The sequence below is a fragment of the Hemicordylus capensis genome, chromosome 4 (assembly GCF_027244095.1).
Source record: "Hemicordylus capensis ecotype Gifberg chromosome 4, rHemCap1.1.pri, whole genome shotgun sequence".
NCBI classification, from domain to species: Eukaryota; Metazoa; Chordata; class Lepidosauria; order Squamata; family Cordylidae; genus Hemicordylus; species Hemicordylus capensis.
In genome coordinates this window covers 109,775,937-109,791,388 of record NC_069660.1, presented here as the reverse complement: position 1 = coordinate 109,791,388, position 15,452 = coordinate 109,775,937, and the positions used below count along the sequence as shown (strand labels likewise).

At 43.0% G+C, this 15,452-nt stretch overlaps 1 non-coding gene across 1 annotated transcript; it reads right to left on the bottom strand.

The window, feature by feature from the left end:
- Nucleotides 1-12,242: 12,242 nt before the first annotated feature.
- Nucleotides 12,243-12,314, bottom strand: TRNAG-UCC (transfer RNA glycine (anticodon UCC)). The gene has a single exon. It is a non-coding gene; the product is annotated as a tRNA-Gly (tRNA).
- Between the last annotated feature and the right edge of the window lie 3,138 nt (nt 12,315-15,452).

Sequence of the window (15,452 nt, the reverse complement as noted above, 5' to 3'; positions counted from 1 at the left end):
GCAACAAAAGAGAGCCTAGGAGCTGGCTGAAGGACAAGAACCCGATACAGTCTCTGACCTGCGGCTCACCGGCAAACCACTGGCTTCTGCCTTTCAGCCTGAACAGATTCTCTGGCAAGAAAGAGGAGGTGAAAAGAAATAAGACTTTTTAAAGGCACTCTCCACATGCCTCCAGGGACAAGCTGGGGCCTTCCGCACACACTATAGGGATGGAGCAGAGGGCTATGGGGGCTTTGGACTTGTGCCCGAAAGTCCAGCCTTAATGGACAAACTGTTACAAAACTGCTACTTATTGGCTGCAGGTAGAATACTGAGCATTTCAAAGGATGCAGATTTTCCTGTTCAGTTCCTATGTGCTATTTTCTGCAAGTTTTGTTTTTTTATGCAGACAAGCATTTCTCTCTCATTTTCCTGGCTAACAGGCCTAGTATATACAGTAGAACTGTTGGAGCTAGGACCCTGGCAGTATCAACTCTCAGCTGCAATGTCTCATAGTGACCACTGGGGGGCTTTAAGGTCATGGATAAAAGTGTTGGACTCCTCCCCTCTTTGTTCTTCCAGGATTAGGCTCCATTTTGTCTCTCCAGAGATGGCTGTTTGTTTGGGTCTCTCTCTTCAGCCATAAGATACAGCTGAAATAAGCTGCGGGCTCTTTCACATTTTTTTGTAAACTTTTCTTTAAATAAATCCTTGTATTTCTTCAATACTAAAGAACTGTCTCAAGACTTTTTGCTTTGCTGCTTTCTCACCAAACTGGTTTTGCTCTGCTATTTGGGGACTGAACTGCCATTCTTCCCCTGCAAGAACCTGACCTGTTCCAGCTTGTAGAAAGTTAGGAACTGCCTCTTCCTATTATCCTCAGTTGAATCTCTGGATCTTGAAAGGGGGGAAATCGATCCAGAATGTTGAGACAACCCAGACATCATAAAGGTGTTTATGAAGGTATGTTGAGAAATAGTTCTATCTTAGCTGCATGATATTAAGAAAGCTCTGATGACTAGCTAGCTGCTACCACTGGTGTCAGTAGCCCATCTTAGCTAGCTAATGCATACATTATGTGTCCTGAATGTATGTATGCAATTGCTGCATTTTTATACTGCCTTTCCTAACAGCATATCCCAAGGTGCTGTGGTGTCTGAAGCACCCTCTCCTTTCATCACCACTTGTCTGACAGTTTCTATAAGGTCAGGTAGTCTCCTCGGCTGCATCATCCTGCAGAAGGGTCACAAATTGCCTGCATTGAAACTGAGAGCGTTAGGTGCTATGAGTGGCTGCTCCTGTGGCAAACAGCCAGAATTGCAGCCTAGGACTATAAGAAAAGTCTCCCAGGCTCTGGACTGGCTCCACTTACTGTGGAGAGTTGGATCCCTCTCAACAGGAAAGCCTGTAAGGGCTTGCTGTTTGGACTGGGACTTTGCCGAGCAAAAAGGTATACTGGGCTCTGATGCATTCCTGTCTGAGGATTTCTGGCTTTAGACTTAACTCCTGCCTCTTCCTTGGTCCTGGTCTCTGGCTAAATTCCTCAGTCCTGGTTCTTGACTCTCCTGTAATTGCTGCCCATGATTCAACCCTAACACACTTCCAATTAAGAACTTCAGGGATGTGAAGAGATATGTGGCACACCACACCCAGAACGTCCTACTAGGGCTGTGTAAGGTCAGGTCATTAATTTTATTTATTCGATTTATATACCGCCCTTCCAAAAATGGCTCAAGGTGGTAATGTCAGACCTGACCCAAGATGGGCCATGTCAGAGGGTGTCGGGGATAAGCTGACCCTGACATAGGGAAGCCTATGTTGGGTCAGAGTTCCCTGACACCGTTCAGGCATTCTGACCCATTTCAGAGCTCCAAATGTCAGGAGCCTTATTTTATTTTATTTTATTTTATTTGGCCAATCACAGCTGGCAAAACCCCTACTGACATCTATCTGCTCACCCGCTCACCTACCTGCCCGCCTGTGCATTTATATCTTAATTTTTAATCGGGTTTTTTTTGGGGGGGAGGCTTTTCTTTTACTCACAATTTGAAAAAGAATGTGAAAGATTTTCTGGGCTTGACATCACTTCCTCTAATATTCTAGTATGTTACATCATTTTCTTCCACATTCTTTCTCTGAGTACAATTTACAGGTTACTTTCAGGGTTGCCAGGCTCGCCATTTCTGTCTGGCATTTTTTCTTTCTTTCTCCATCGACTTCTGTAGGGATTTCTGGGTACTTAAAAAAATTACTTTAAAACAAAGGATGGTTGGATCAATTTTAATTAAATACATGCTCATCCTTATGTACTTGTATGCCCATTTTCAGAGCTCTTGTGCTACCTGTTTGCCTGGCAATTTTTTTCCTTTCCTCATAGACTTCTATGGAGATTTTTTCCAATCAAAAAATCAGTGGTTTTCCCATCCCCAGCCTTCTGAACAGTCCAAAATTACCCAAACCAACTTCTGGTGTTCTGGATCTGACCCAATCCAACCCTATATTTGCAGTCATGCATGGCCCTACTTCCTACTGTCTTTTCTGCTGTCTTCCTTAACAATGGACCCAGTTTTTGAATAAAAATGGCTATCACCCAGTTTTCTATTGCTTCTGCAGGGAATTTGTTCCATAATTCCTACTCCCTAAAAGCTGGCCACCATACCCTTTGATTCTCTGAACTAATTATTATTGCATTTTCCCTGCAGAGCTGTAAGAAAACTTTTCTGATTCCCTAATCCCTTTAGTTTTCTTTCTCCAAGGCTAAGCTGAACTGATGTATTCAATAGCTAGATTTCATTGCATGTGGCATGCTTCGTACTGTTGTGAGTTATTGTTCGCTGTTACAGAGAGCAATAATGAATTGTTAAATTTTGACATCTGTCTGTCAAGATTTTCTATTCCAATCTACCATTTTATTTATAGTCTGCTTCCCAGCTTGTTATTAAACATATTTTTAAAAATAATGCAAAGCTAGCTTTTGTGAATAATTCTCTTCTCTTGTTATTTCAAATGAACCTTTTCATTTGGATATTAAAAATGGACGTGTGGATATACAATGTGTCCACAAAAATAGCTCAGTGGTAGTGTATTTGCTGTGCATGCACAAGCTCCCAGGTTCAGTCCCTGGCATCTCCAACAGGGCTGGAAAACTCATGCCTGAAACTTTGGAGAAGCTGCTGCCAGGCAGTGTAGAAGCTGCTGCCAGGCAGGCAATACTAAGCTAAATGAAATCAGCATGACTCTACTATGACGATGACTACTGCAAATATTTATATACCGCTTATCAACATTCTCAAAGCAGTTTAGTTTACTTAGAAAAAAATATATTATTGTTGCCTGTCCCCATAGGACTTACAGTCTAAAAAGAAACACAAGGTAGAAACCATCGACAGCCACTGGTGGGATGCTTTATTGGGGGTGAATAGGGCCTATTGCTCTCCCCCTGATAAACTGATTGATTGATTGATTGATTGACTGATGATTGTTCAGTTTGTATACTGCCTTTCAAAGAGCATCTGTGGGAGAACATTAACTGGGTGAGCACTCCAGGGTCTGCGGGCAACAATGGAGAAGGCTCTGTCCTGTGTGCACAACAATTTAGCATCTCTCATAATCAACACACGCAAAGGCCCCTCTGACAACATTGCTGGGCAGGCAGAAATTCTTGGGAGCAGGCCGTGCTTCAGGTATCCAGGACACAAACTGTTAAGGGCTTTAAATAGCCAGCACCTTGAATTGGATTCAGAAACAAATTGGCAGCCAGTATAGCTCTTTCAAAATAGGTGTAATATGCTATGAGCAAGCAGTTCCAGAAAGAACTCTGGCAAGTGCATTCTGCACCAACTGAAGTTTCCAAATATTCTTCAATGGCAGCCCCACATAGAGCACATTGCAGTAATCCAACCATGACTAAGGCATGAGTAACCATGGCCAGATCTTCCTTTTTGAGAAAGACAGGAAGCAGGCACACTAGCCAAAGCTGTGCAAAGGCAACCCTGGCCACTGCCTCCACCTGAGCATCCAAAAGCAGAGTTAGGTGCAGCAATACCCCCAAGCTGTGCACTTGTTCTATCAGGGGGAGTACAATCCCATCCAGAGCTGGCTGAATCACCCTATCCCAACGGACTTTTCTACTGACCAACAGTAGAAAATCCATCTTGATTGGATTTAACCTCAGTTTGCTAGCCCACATCCAGCCCGCAGTTCAGAACATCCACTGCTTCACTTGGATCTGATATCAAAGAAGGGTAGAGCTGAGTGTCATCTGCATATTGATGACACTTCAGTCCAAATTTCCTGATGATCTCTCCCAGTAGTTTCATGTAGATGTAAAACAGCATGGGGGACAATACTGAGCCCTGCAGAACCCCATAGACCAGAGACCAAGGCATCGAGCAAAAGTCCCCCAACAACACTTTCTGGAACCTCCCCCAAAGAAAGGATCAAAACCACTCCAATGCACTGCCCCGATCCCTATACCTGAGAGGCGGTCCAGAAGGATACCATGGTCAAAAGTATCAAATGCCACTGAGAGGTCCAGCAGAACCAACAGGGATGCACTCCCCCTGTCTAGTTCCCAGAATAGGTCATCCACTAATTTCAGTCCCAAACCCAGGGTGAAAGCCAGATTGAAAAGGGTCTGTATAATCCATATCATCCAAGGTCCTTTGCAACTGCACAAATTGAAAATAATCCATCACAATCAAACCAGATGGTTGCCAAGACACATCTCCTGGAACTGCCAAAATCCTGGAGGCAAATGGGCATGGATGTGAGTGACTTGATATGTGAAGTGACAAGCAAACTAGTTACATTGGGCTGCTGATGGTTCTTCTCCCATCACATGTGGGCTTGTGTGAAGCTTTGACTTTGCCACACGAAACAGCTCCACTGTTCTACACTGGGCAGATGTAATAGAGGCAGAGAAAAAACGTTCCTTGGCTTCCCCACCACCACAGAATAGTCCTTAAAATGGTCTCTAGCCCATGTTTGGTCAGATTTGTTATGGGTCTTCTTCCAGCATTGCTCTAGCTATCGTCTGAGTAGTTTCATTTCCCTAAGCTCCAAGAAGAATCAAGGAGCTCCACCAAGCCAGAAAGGGCATTTAGGAGTGACCATGTCAACAGCCCAGGCTGTCTACACATTTCAAAGATTCACCAGGGTCTCAACAGTCACCAGTTCTGGACACTAGAAACTCCCCCAGCGCTGTCTGGAAACCGAGTGGATCCATAAGCTTTTGGGGGGAGACCATTCTATTTGGTCCACCATCCCCACAGAGGTTGGTCAAAGCAGTCAAACTAAATCCCATAAGACGACATTCTGTCCATAACAAAGGGGTTATATCCTACCCACAACCTGAAGATAATTCAGTTCCTGGTTGGCAAAAACCAGATCCAGTTTATGTCCTGCCATGTGAGTGGGACCCAATATTAATTGAGCAAGGCCCATGGTTGTTATGACGGCCATGAAATTCTGAGCCACTTCTTCTAGGGAGGCCTCGACATGGACATTGAAGTCCCCCAAGACAATAAACCTAGGGGAACCCAATGTCACCTTCAAGACTTCCTTCACCAGCTCAAGCAGAGAGACTGAAGTGCAGCAGGGTGGTTGATACACCAACAGAATCCCTATCCTATCTTGTAGGCCCACCCTCAGGGTCAAACACTAAGAGTTCTGATATTGCCTAACTGGGCATCTGGTGAGGGGAATGGACTCTCAATAGATGATTGCAACTCCTCCTTCTCAACTCTCAAGGCGGGGCTGCTGTAGGATCATGAAGCCTGGAGGGGAGAGCTGAGAGAGACCCACTCCACCAAGCTCACCCAACCAGGTCTCAGTCACACATACCAGGTCAGCATGCGCATCCACAATAAAATCATGGCTGACAGATGTTTTTGCATTTACTGGCCATAGGACTCTAATCCTTGAGGGAGTGTTACCAGAACTCCCTGGAGCTGCAGGACTGGGAGAAGAGCCAGAAAAAGGAATAGGCTAGAGGAGTCACTGCTTTCAAAGGAGTCACTACTTTCAACATTTCCACATTAAATAAAAGAAAGTCACTGCTTTCAAAAGTGCTCATTTATCAGGGGAAATCCAACTAGTGCTTCTGGAATGCAGAGCTCTATTTGAATTATTTGTGCTCTTGCACATAAGTGCAAGGCTGCCAGTGCTTCACCATGAGCCTGCAGCAGCATGGGTGGTGTTGCTATGACTGCCTGTTCCCATTGAACCCCAGACTGAATCTTGGCTTCATCACTGTTTCTACTGATGAGGAAGTCTCTGCCAGAGTGTATTCCTCTGGTTCCAGGAAAGGAAATAAGACATTCTGGCCAGGTTCTCCTTAATGCCCCCAAGTCATTAGTGCAATAGTAAGGGATGAGGAGCTACCACTCTGATAACCACTGAGATGCATGGAAAGTGCCAGAATAGACCAAGCATCAAAGTACTGAGGTTGGAATGCAGTATTCCTCTCTTAATGAGTGAGCAGCCAGATCAAGCCAAAGAACCAAAGACAAATTTCCTCCTGCAGATAAGACTTTTAGATTCAGTCAAGTGATTAATGTTGAAAATCAGTGCCCACCTTCCCTCTCCAGACTGCCTGCTTTTAGAGATCACCTGTTTAGCCTTTTCTTTTAAGAAAGCACCCATAGGAAATTATTAAGCTTGGTACTATACTATACTATACTATACTATACTATACTATACTATACTATACTATACTATACTATAGGAAGGCTTCATAGTATATGCATATACTATGAAGCCTCCCCAGGAAATTAAAGATAATAATTAATAAAGAAATTCATCAACAGAGCCATCTCCAAGTGTAAAACCTCTTCCCCACTAGTGAATACATTGGACTTGAAGACAAGGGGCACGGTCCCTTTCTGGTGCCAAGACCAAGAAACACACACAGGGAGAAGATGAAATAGGTGGTGTTTTAATCAAAGAAAGACAAAGAGATACAAGGCTTCTTACTGCCGGGGATCCCATTGTGGTAGGAGATGTCCTCCAGCAGGGGTCCATGGCACCTGCATGCTTGTCCATGGTGAGATCCAGCTAGCATTCTAAGAAGGTTGTCTTGTTTGGCCCATTTCGGGTCTCTGCACACATGTGCGTGCATGTGCAGAGAGCTCCTAAATGGCCTGAAAATGGCCCATTCTGTCATTTGGGAGGCAGGCAGACTCAGGGAAGGAGCTCTTGCCACTGCCTCCACCTCTCTCACCTTGGTCTCCCCTCAATGCCCACCATTGGGGTGGGGCCTCCCCAATGCCTCCACCCCTGCTGCACAGTGGAGGACAGTTAAAACTAAAAAAGAAAGATTTAACTGGCACAGCAGGCACGGCGAAGCATCAGGGTGAGCGCAGGGCAGCAGTGTGGCTCTGGGCAGGTTCCCCTGGAGACAGGAGGCCACACACCTAATCCCCAAGGTTCATGGCTAAATCTACCTCTGCAGCTGCAAATCTGCACTTTGCCAGATAGTTAAGGCCTGACTAGTCCTGGTTCCACCTCCACAGTTCCCCTCAAATGGCTCCAGCTCTCACTACCTGTGGCTCCACCCATCACCTTTCTTGCCTAGCCCCACCCCCAGTCCCAGGAATCATCAGCCACTACTATTTGACTATATGCAAATTTTGCACTAAGTTGAGTTAAATTCCCCACCAAAGCATAGTCACAAAGGATGATAACTACCACATTCCTGACCTAATCTAGTAATTGTTTTATTGGTGGAGAAGGTGTTTGCAGCAGGCGCGTAACAACGATCGGGCAAGGGGAGACAGTTGTCTGGGGGCCCCACTGCCTGGAGGGCCCCCCCAGAGGCACCTCACGTGACTCCCCATTGCCCCCTGCCCAGCCCCAAGGCCCTTCAGCCACTTGCCCTCTTCGCTGTCTCTCCAGCTTGTTCTCCTGGCCGGCAATCGAAGCAGCAGACAAGCTGCAAAGAGCTCCTTTTCTCCCGCCTCTCAGCTGATCAGCGGGTGGGCGGGGCTTCCACGGAGGCCTCGTGTAGGGCCCAAGGCAGCCAGGAAGGAGGAGGCAGCCAGAGTGGCCACCACTGTTCTCTGCAGCAGAAGACCCCCTGCTGCCCTGTCGAACCCAGCATTTGCCAGGTAGAGTGTAAACTCCTTTTTGTGGTTACCTTCCCCCCGCCCCGGATATATAGGCATCTGCTTGCCATAGGGTTTTGATATGGGGGGGAGGGACTGAGAAGTCTCTGAATATTTATTTTGAAACAGCTTGGAAAATTTGCTGGCTTAAAAAAAACTATCTAAAAAGTCCTATAAGTGGCTTGTTTCATGGCAGAAAATTACAAAAACTTCTGGAAGAAACAGTATTATATTTATTTTATTCATTCATTCATTCATTTATAAATGCACTTATGTTCAAGTTGTTTTGCAACCCAGAAGGTCTGAGTGAGAACTATGAAGCATGTGTGGTGCTTTTATTTTATTTTATTTTATTTTTCTTGTGTGTGAACTGCTCCCCAATAACTTGCAGGGACTTCAGGGTAAATCTGGCCAACATGTGAATGCAGCACCTCTATTCCAGAGGAGATGTGTGTTAAAGGGCTTTAAAAGCCTCCTGTGAAAAACCTCCTGGAATCAAACTTGACTGAATTTGTTCAGAATTCTGAGAAAACAAACATAGGCTCACCCTGCATGGTTGAAAGTCTCCTTTGCTAATCTGCAGCAAGGGGGCCATTTTAATCATTCATCTTTCTAGTGTGTTCTAGGCATTAAAAGTAAAACAAATGTATAGTACTCAATGTATATCACTATATATTGTGACGTGTGCGTGTGTGTATTCAGTGAAATGTATTTCCAGGCAGCATACTAATTTTGGAATATCAGACTTAAACCCTTGGGGGCCTGGGGTGTGCGGAGGCCCTGGACTTTGAGTGGGGGGGCCCAATTTTAAAATCTTGTCTCTGGGCCCACTGCAACCTTGCTACACCCCTGGTGTGCAGCACTAAAACTGGTAACAGTGGATTGGCATTGCCCGTACTATCAGTATTATGCTGATAGTACTAGTATACAGCACATAGTATGCCAGTATTACTAGTATACAGAAGACCACTATTGCAGCTATAATTTCAGAATGCAAGGTAGGAGCACTTAGCCTTTTCCTGTCTCTAGGAATCAGGTTTTGTTCTAATTAACAAATGAATTAAGGGTGTTTGAGAATGTGACTAATTTTTTGGAAGTTAAATTCATGCTTAACCAAGAGAATAATGGTTACTTGGAGTTTTCAATATATTTTTTAGCCTACTTTCCAGTAGGCTTATGAAATCACCTGACATTCCGTGTGTGTGTGTGTGTGTGTGTGTGTGTGTGTCCCCGTCTGCATGTGTTTCCCTGTCTACCAACTTCGCAATGCCTGGACCAATATGAATCAAATTGGGTATAGCCGTAGGGACACATAGGGACACCTCTATGGTATAGTGTGTGATGATGTCCTCCACCCCAATTCCAGATGGAGGATGTGTGAATGTTTGAGGCCAAATGGGCTAACTTGTGGTCTGTCAACCAATTTACCAAATTTGGTACAGTTGTAGTGAGTGACAAACAGGAGCACATCAATGGTGTAGTTTGTAATGATGTCATCCACCCTTATCCAAGATGGCAGACATGTGAATGTTTGAGGCGCAAGAGGGCTAACTTGTGGACTGCCTAACCAATTTGTACCAAATTTAGTTTAGTTGTAGTGAGTGACAGACAAGGACACCTCAACAGCAGAGTTTGTTATGATGTCATCCACCCTAATTCAAGACATTGAACACATGAACATTTGTGGCACAATTGGGATAATTTGTGAACCGCATAACAGATTTGAACCAAATTTGCTACATGTGTAGGGACACATATAGATGGCTAAAGGGCATAGTTTGTAATGATTTCTCCAGTCTGATTCAAGATGGAGGACACATGAACATCTGAGGTGCAAGTGGGAATCGATTTGGACCTAATTTGGTACAGTTGTAGGGACACTTCAAACACACAGTTTGTGATTATGTCATCCACTCCAATTCCAGATGGTGGATATATGAACGTTTGAGAAACAAGTTGGCTCACTTGTGAACTACCTAACCAATATGGACCAGATTTAGTCAACTTCTAGTGATAGTGAAAAGAAAGTAGGCAGATTAGTTCTTACTAGAACAATTTTTTCATATTGCAAAGTGCTTCTGGTCAAAAAACAAATTATTGACACAAATAATTTTTGACACAAATAATTTTTGACACAGATTCTATCAACTACAATCTCACCTCCAATATCAACATTTTGATAGGTTTGCCAAATACCTTGCTCTCTTACAATTCCAGGCAAATTTGGACAATATTAAAATAGCTAGTCGATAAAGCGGTGGCTTATTTAACCCATCTCTGGATCTAGGATTGCTTCTAATCTGCATGTGGTGCTGAGACTGTACTTGACCCTGTGGTCAGTAGAAGTGTGGTCAGTAGATAGCCTTGCTAAAAAGTGACAGATAAAATACATTTCCTTATGCTGCCCTAGAACTGTGCTGAAACTAGAAGAGGCTGATCTTCATGTAGTCTAAAGCTTGAATTATTCAGTTGTGCTGCTTCCTGCCCCCTAAATCTGTTTTTTCCTACACTCCAACTATGCTACAATTCCTAATATAATGTAGTTGAAGGATAAATGGGAAATGCATGTAAGTCTCCTAGGCTGTATTTTCCCCCACTGCATGGAAAACCAGCTTAAGTAGGGGCAATTTGCCCACCAATCATCCACTTCCAACCCAGCCTCCATAGCTGTTCCCTGCCCCCTTCCCATTATTGAAGTTTGGAGATTGAAATGTGTCTGCTATGCAAAGTCTAGTTTGGCACAAATATGATAGTTTGAGAAATGGATGGTTTTTTAATTGACCACATCAAGAATTTTTGAGTCATAAGTGCAAGAATAACCCAGATGTTCCTTAAATTGGAACATACTTTAGAAACAACTAGAAGTATGGTGAACAGCTGGAACATGTTCAATTAATGCTTTATTTTTGAACAAAAATATATTCAGCTCTCACTAAAAGTTTAATTCTAGTATTCTGTGAACCTGTCAGAGGAAGATTGTCTAATATAGTTATAGTTATGCAATAGTAATAGCTGGAGCTGTAACATGTCTAATAAAATGTAAAGGCATTAGAACCTTTATAAGGTAAAATTCAGATTTCCATACATTCCATGTAGCCCATTGTCATCATCACCACAGATATGACGCTCTCCTATCATACATAATACCCAAAGGAACAATTTTGGGCCTTGAATATGACACCATGTTTATGAGAATATTACACAAAAGGCTTGTTGGAAGTCAGGAACGATCTCCCACATTCTCAGGCATATCACAAATTCTTCTCATTCCTTTCTCTCCCTCTTCATTTCTATTCTACAAAGCATGTTTCAAGAAAGGAGTCTATGAGTTCTTTTTGCTATTATTCTCCAGAGAGGTTTCTATGCAATGGACATGTAAGAACAACATGCTGATAGAATGGACATGTTTTCTGCTTTGTCTCATTTCCAATCAATTACTTTGACTGATGCAGAAAAGTGTTTATTCTGTGTCAAATAGTTAAGTAAATCACTTTGAAGGAGAAGGAACATCTGAATTTTTCTTGCACTTACTACACAAATGTTCTTAGGAGATAAAGCTATAGTAATTAAATATCCAAGTCTCTAAATATGGGCTGACATGTTGTGCAATGAACATGGGCAAGTCCAACCTGCCAGAGCTGCTGCACATGTGAAAGGCAGACCCAGGGGTGCTGCAGAGACAGGAGGTTTAGCAATAACTTTAAACAGTGCAGATAGGATGATAGGAAACTGTCTTATACTGAGCCAGACCATAGGTCCATCTAGCTCAATACTGTCTACACTGATTGGCAACAGCTAGGGATGTGCACAGAACCAGGCAGGGGTGGTTCGATGGTGGCGGGGGTGCTGCTTTAAGAGTGGGGGAGGGTACACTTACCCCTCCCTCCACTCTTGCCCCGCCGGTGCTCCTTTTTTCCAAAGTTAATCGGGGCGGCAGCATACCTTCCTGGATCCCTGTTGCCCCCATTGACTGGATACAACTGAAAGTATCTGATGTGCCTGTGCATGCTGGCATCCTCCCTTGCTCTTAAAGCAGCACCCCCACCACCATCGAACTGGTGGAATCAGCCGCCTTTTGAACCAGTCCGGAGGCCCATAAAGTAGCCGGTTCTGTGCACATCCCTAGTGGCAGCCCAAGGTGTTTTTCCTAGCACTATCTGGAGATGCCAGGGATTGAACCTGGGGCCTTCTGCATGGAAAGCAGATGCTCCACCACTGAGCTATGCCCCCACTATTAGAAACATTTGGAGTAGCACTGTGGAAGTGCCTGCATGCTGTTTCAAGTCCTTGCAGGATTACTTAACTCTACAAAACTGCTGGGGCTTCCTTTCACTAGTGCAGTAGCCCCTGCAGATCAAATAAGCACAACTTCTATTACACAGCATGTTCGCCACTGTTTATAAAAACATATGCAGCTGTCACAAGCTATTACTGCATTCCTGAAACATGTGTTCCCCTCCTCTAGTTAAGGCAGCAATCCCCATGGAAATTTTGCTAGTCATATCTACAGGTTTAAGCTTCCAATAGAATTCGTAAGATGTTCTGCCTCAGAAGGAACATCCAGATCAGCTTCAGATTTTGCTTTGTAAAATCTAGTTTCAATCTGGTGGTTCAACCAAATTCTACCTTCTCAGTTGTCATACCTGAGTTGTGGAATGTGCTCCCCATGGACGTAAGAGGATTATCTTCCTTGGAGGCCTTCAGGACAGCCTTAAAGACCCAACTTTTTAGCCTGGCTAATAATATCTAGTTTAAATTTTAATTTATGATTATGATGAATATTTATATAACACTTTTCAACCAAAGTTCCCAAAGCAGTTTACATAGATCTAAACAAACAAACAAACAAACAGATAAAATGACTCCCTGCCTCCAAAGGGCTCACAATCTAAAAAAGAAACATAAGATAGACACCAGTAACAGCCACTGAAGGGATGCTGTGCTGAGGATGGATAGGGTCAGTTGCTCTACCAGGGGCGTAACTACCATTAGGCAAGGGGAGGTGGCTACCTGGGGGCCCCCACGCCTCAAGGGGCCCCCCAGAAGCAAGTCACATGTGAAGTGAGTGTGTGTGTATCAGCGAGGGGCCCATTTTAAAATTTTGTCTCTGGGCCCACTCCAGCCTCATTATGTCCCTGTGCTCTACCCCTGCTAATTCTAATTTTAATTTGATTTGAATGTTTTCTAATTTTAATTTATTTATTATGTGTTTTTGACTTTAATGTTAACCATCATGAGTCACTTTATCAAGGGTGGTATATAAATTGAATAAATAAAATAAAATAAAATAAAATAAAATAAAATAAAATGAACCTAGGGATATGAAGGACTCTGCTGAGAAAATGCACGAACACTGTGCAAACTCTTTAGGCTCTGCTGTTTGTTCTGGATTCCATTTTAGGATAACATCGGAAGCTGCCATATACTGAGTCAGACCACTGTTCTATCTAGTTCAGTATTGTCTTCACAGACTGGCAGCGGCTTCTCCAAGGTTACAGGCAGGAATCTCTTTCAGCCTTATCTTGGAGAAGCCAGGGAGGGAACTTGAAACTTTCAGCAATTCCCAGAGTGCCTCCATCCCCTGAGGGGAATATCTTACAGTGCTCACAGATCAAGTCTCCCATTCATACACAACCAGGGTGGACCCTGCTTAGCTAAGGGGACAAATCATGCTTGATATCACAAGACCAGTTTCAGTGCTGTTTCTAGAACTCAATATTACACATGTTCTTTCTCTTTAAACACAGTATCACTGATGCAAAAGGGTGAACACATGAGACACGGCTTTTATCTTTTGATAAGAATTCTTCAGTAGGGCTTTCCAGTAGATGGCAGCATACATTCAGTCTTTTCTAAAGGCCTGCACTGAATAAATTGCATAGAAAATGCCCCTTAATTGTGAAGGAAATGTTAATAGATGTCCAGAAACACAGTCATTAAGATGCAGTTTGCTAAAGGTATCCATGTTTGCTGTAGTTCCCAAATATTTGATTACTATTTGATTTTAATGTTAATAAACACTTGGGCAGATTTGTATAGAGAACCACACTTTAGAAAAAATAGGATTCTGTTCAGGTGGCTGTTTCTGGCAAAATGAACCTTTGTTTGCCTGAGCAGGATTTTTTTTTTTTTAAAGCCTAATACTGTGCAACAAAGATAAACACACAGGGGAAAAAAGATGTGGTTGATTTTATAGATGAGATTTACTTTAAAGATTGGCCAGTAAGCTATGATAAATTATTGCAGTTACCTGCAGGAAGTATTTAATTCAGATTCCATTGGGAGCATGTAATTCGCAAAGTCCTTTTGGTTTAAAGAGGAGAAGGTTATTCAAATAATTAAAATATCCCTGTTATTAGTTTCTGTTTCTGTTTTGTAAGATTTCTGTTTCTAGGATGAAACATTGTAGCAGAGCAAGACAGTACACACTGAATTTCTTGCATGGATATAGCTTATAAGCAAAGAGCTTTCGGCTACATGCACAAGAAGCAACATAGGCACATACCCATCACACATGATGATGTTCATGCAAGAAACATATAATTTCCTTCACATAAGTTATATAGGACATACATCCTGTGTGAATTACCTACACTTTAAAGATAAAAATCCCTCTTTGGGGGGAATAAAACACATACTGTAAGTACCTGTGGAACTGATAACCTTCAAATCTGCCCCCCATCCCAGAAATCACCTCATATCTTACCCCCTTTATCCTTTTCCCAGTAGCAGTGTGCACAGACCATTTGGCGTGCTTCGCTCTGAATTCAAAATGATTGGCACCGAAGTGTGAGCATGTGAACCAGTTGGATGAACCATGATCAAACTGCTCAGACTGGCCCGGTTCATGGTGGTCTGGTTTGCGATCAAACTGGTTCTGCACATCTCTATCTCCTAGTAGATGCACAAATGTTTGTTTTGGTGTCAGTTTAAAAAATTATTATATGTAATTTTATATCTACTTTACAGGTGCATAGTACCCTTTGCTTCTCTCTGTGTTAGAGCCAAGAGTACCATAATGTATGCAGCAGATAAGCTAGGATCTCACTACTGAATATTTTCTCTAGGGGATATTAGCAATAAACAGACTTTCTTCCATTGCCAAGCTGAATATTTTGTCCTATTTTTCTCTCCCAAGCCTATTTTTGTTCAAGCCATAGTTTCCATTTCATTGTTTTTCCTGAGACACAACCTATTATAGTTATTGTTGAAGCAGTTATTTTGCTTTGGAAAATGCAGAACTATCACAACTGATTTCTATGTGCACCTTAGGGCTGCAAATCTATGCAAAGACAGAGGGGTTAAAATATTCTGGTTTAATTCAGGCAAGGCAACAATGTTGTTTATCATGCAGTCCTATTTCCTGGC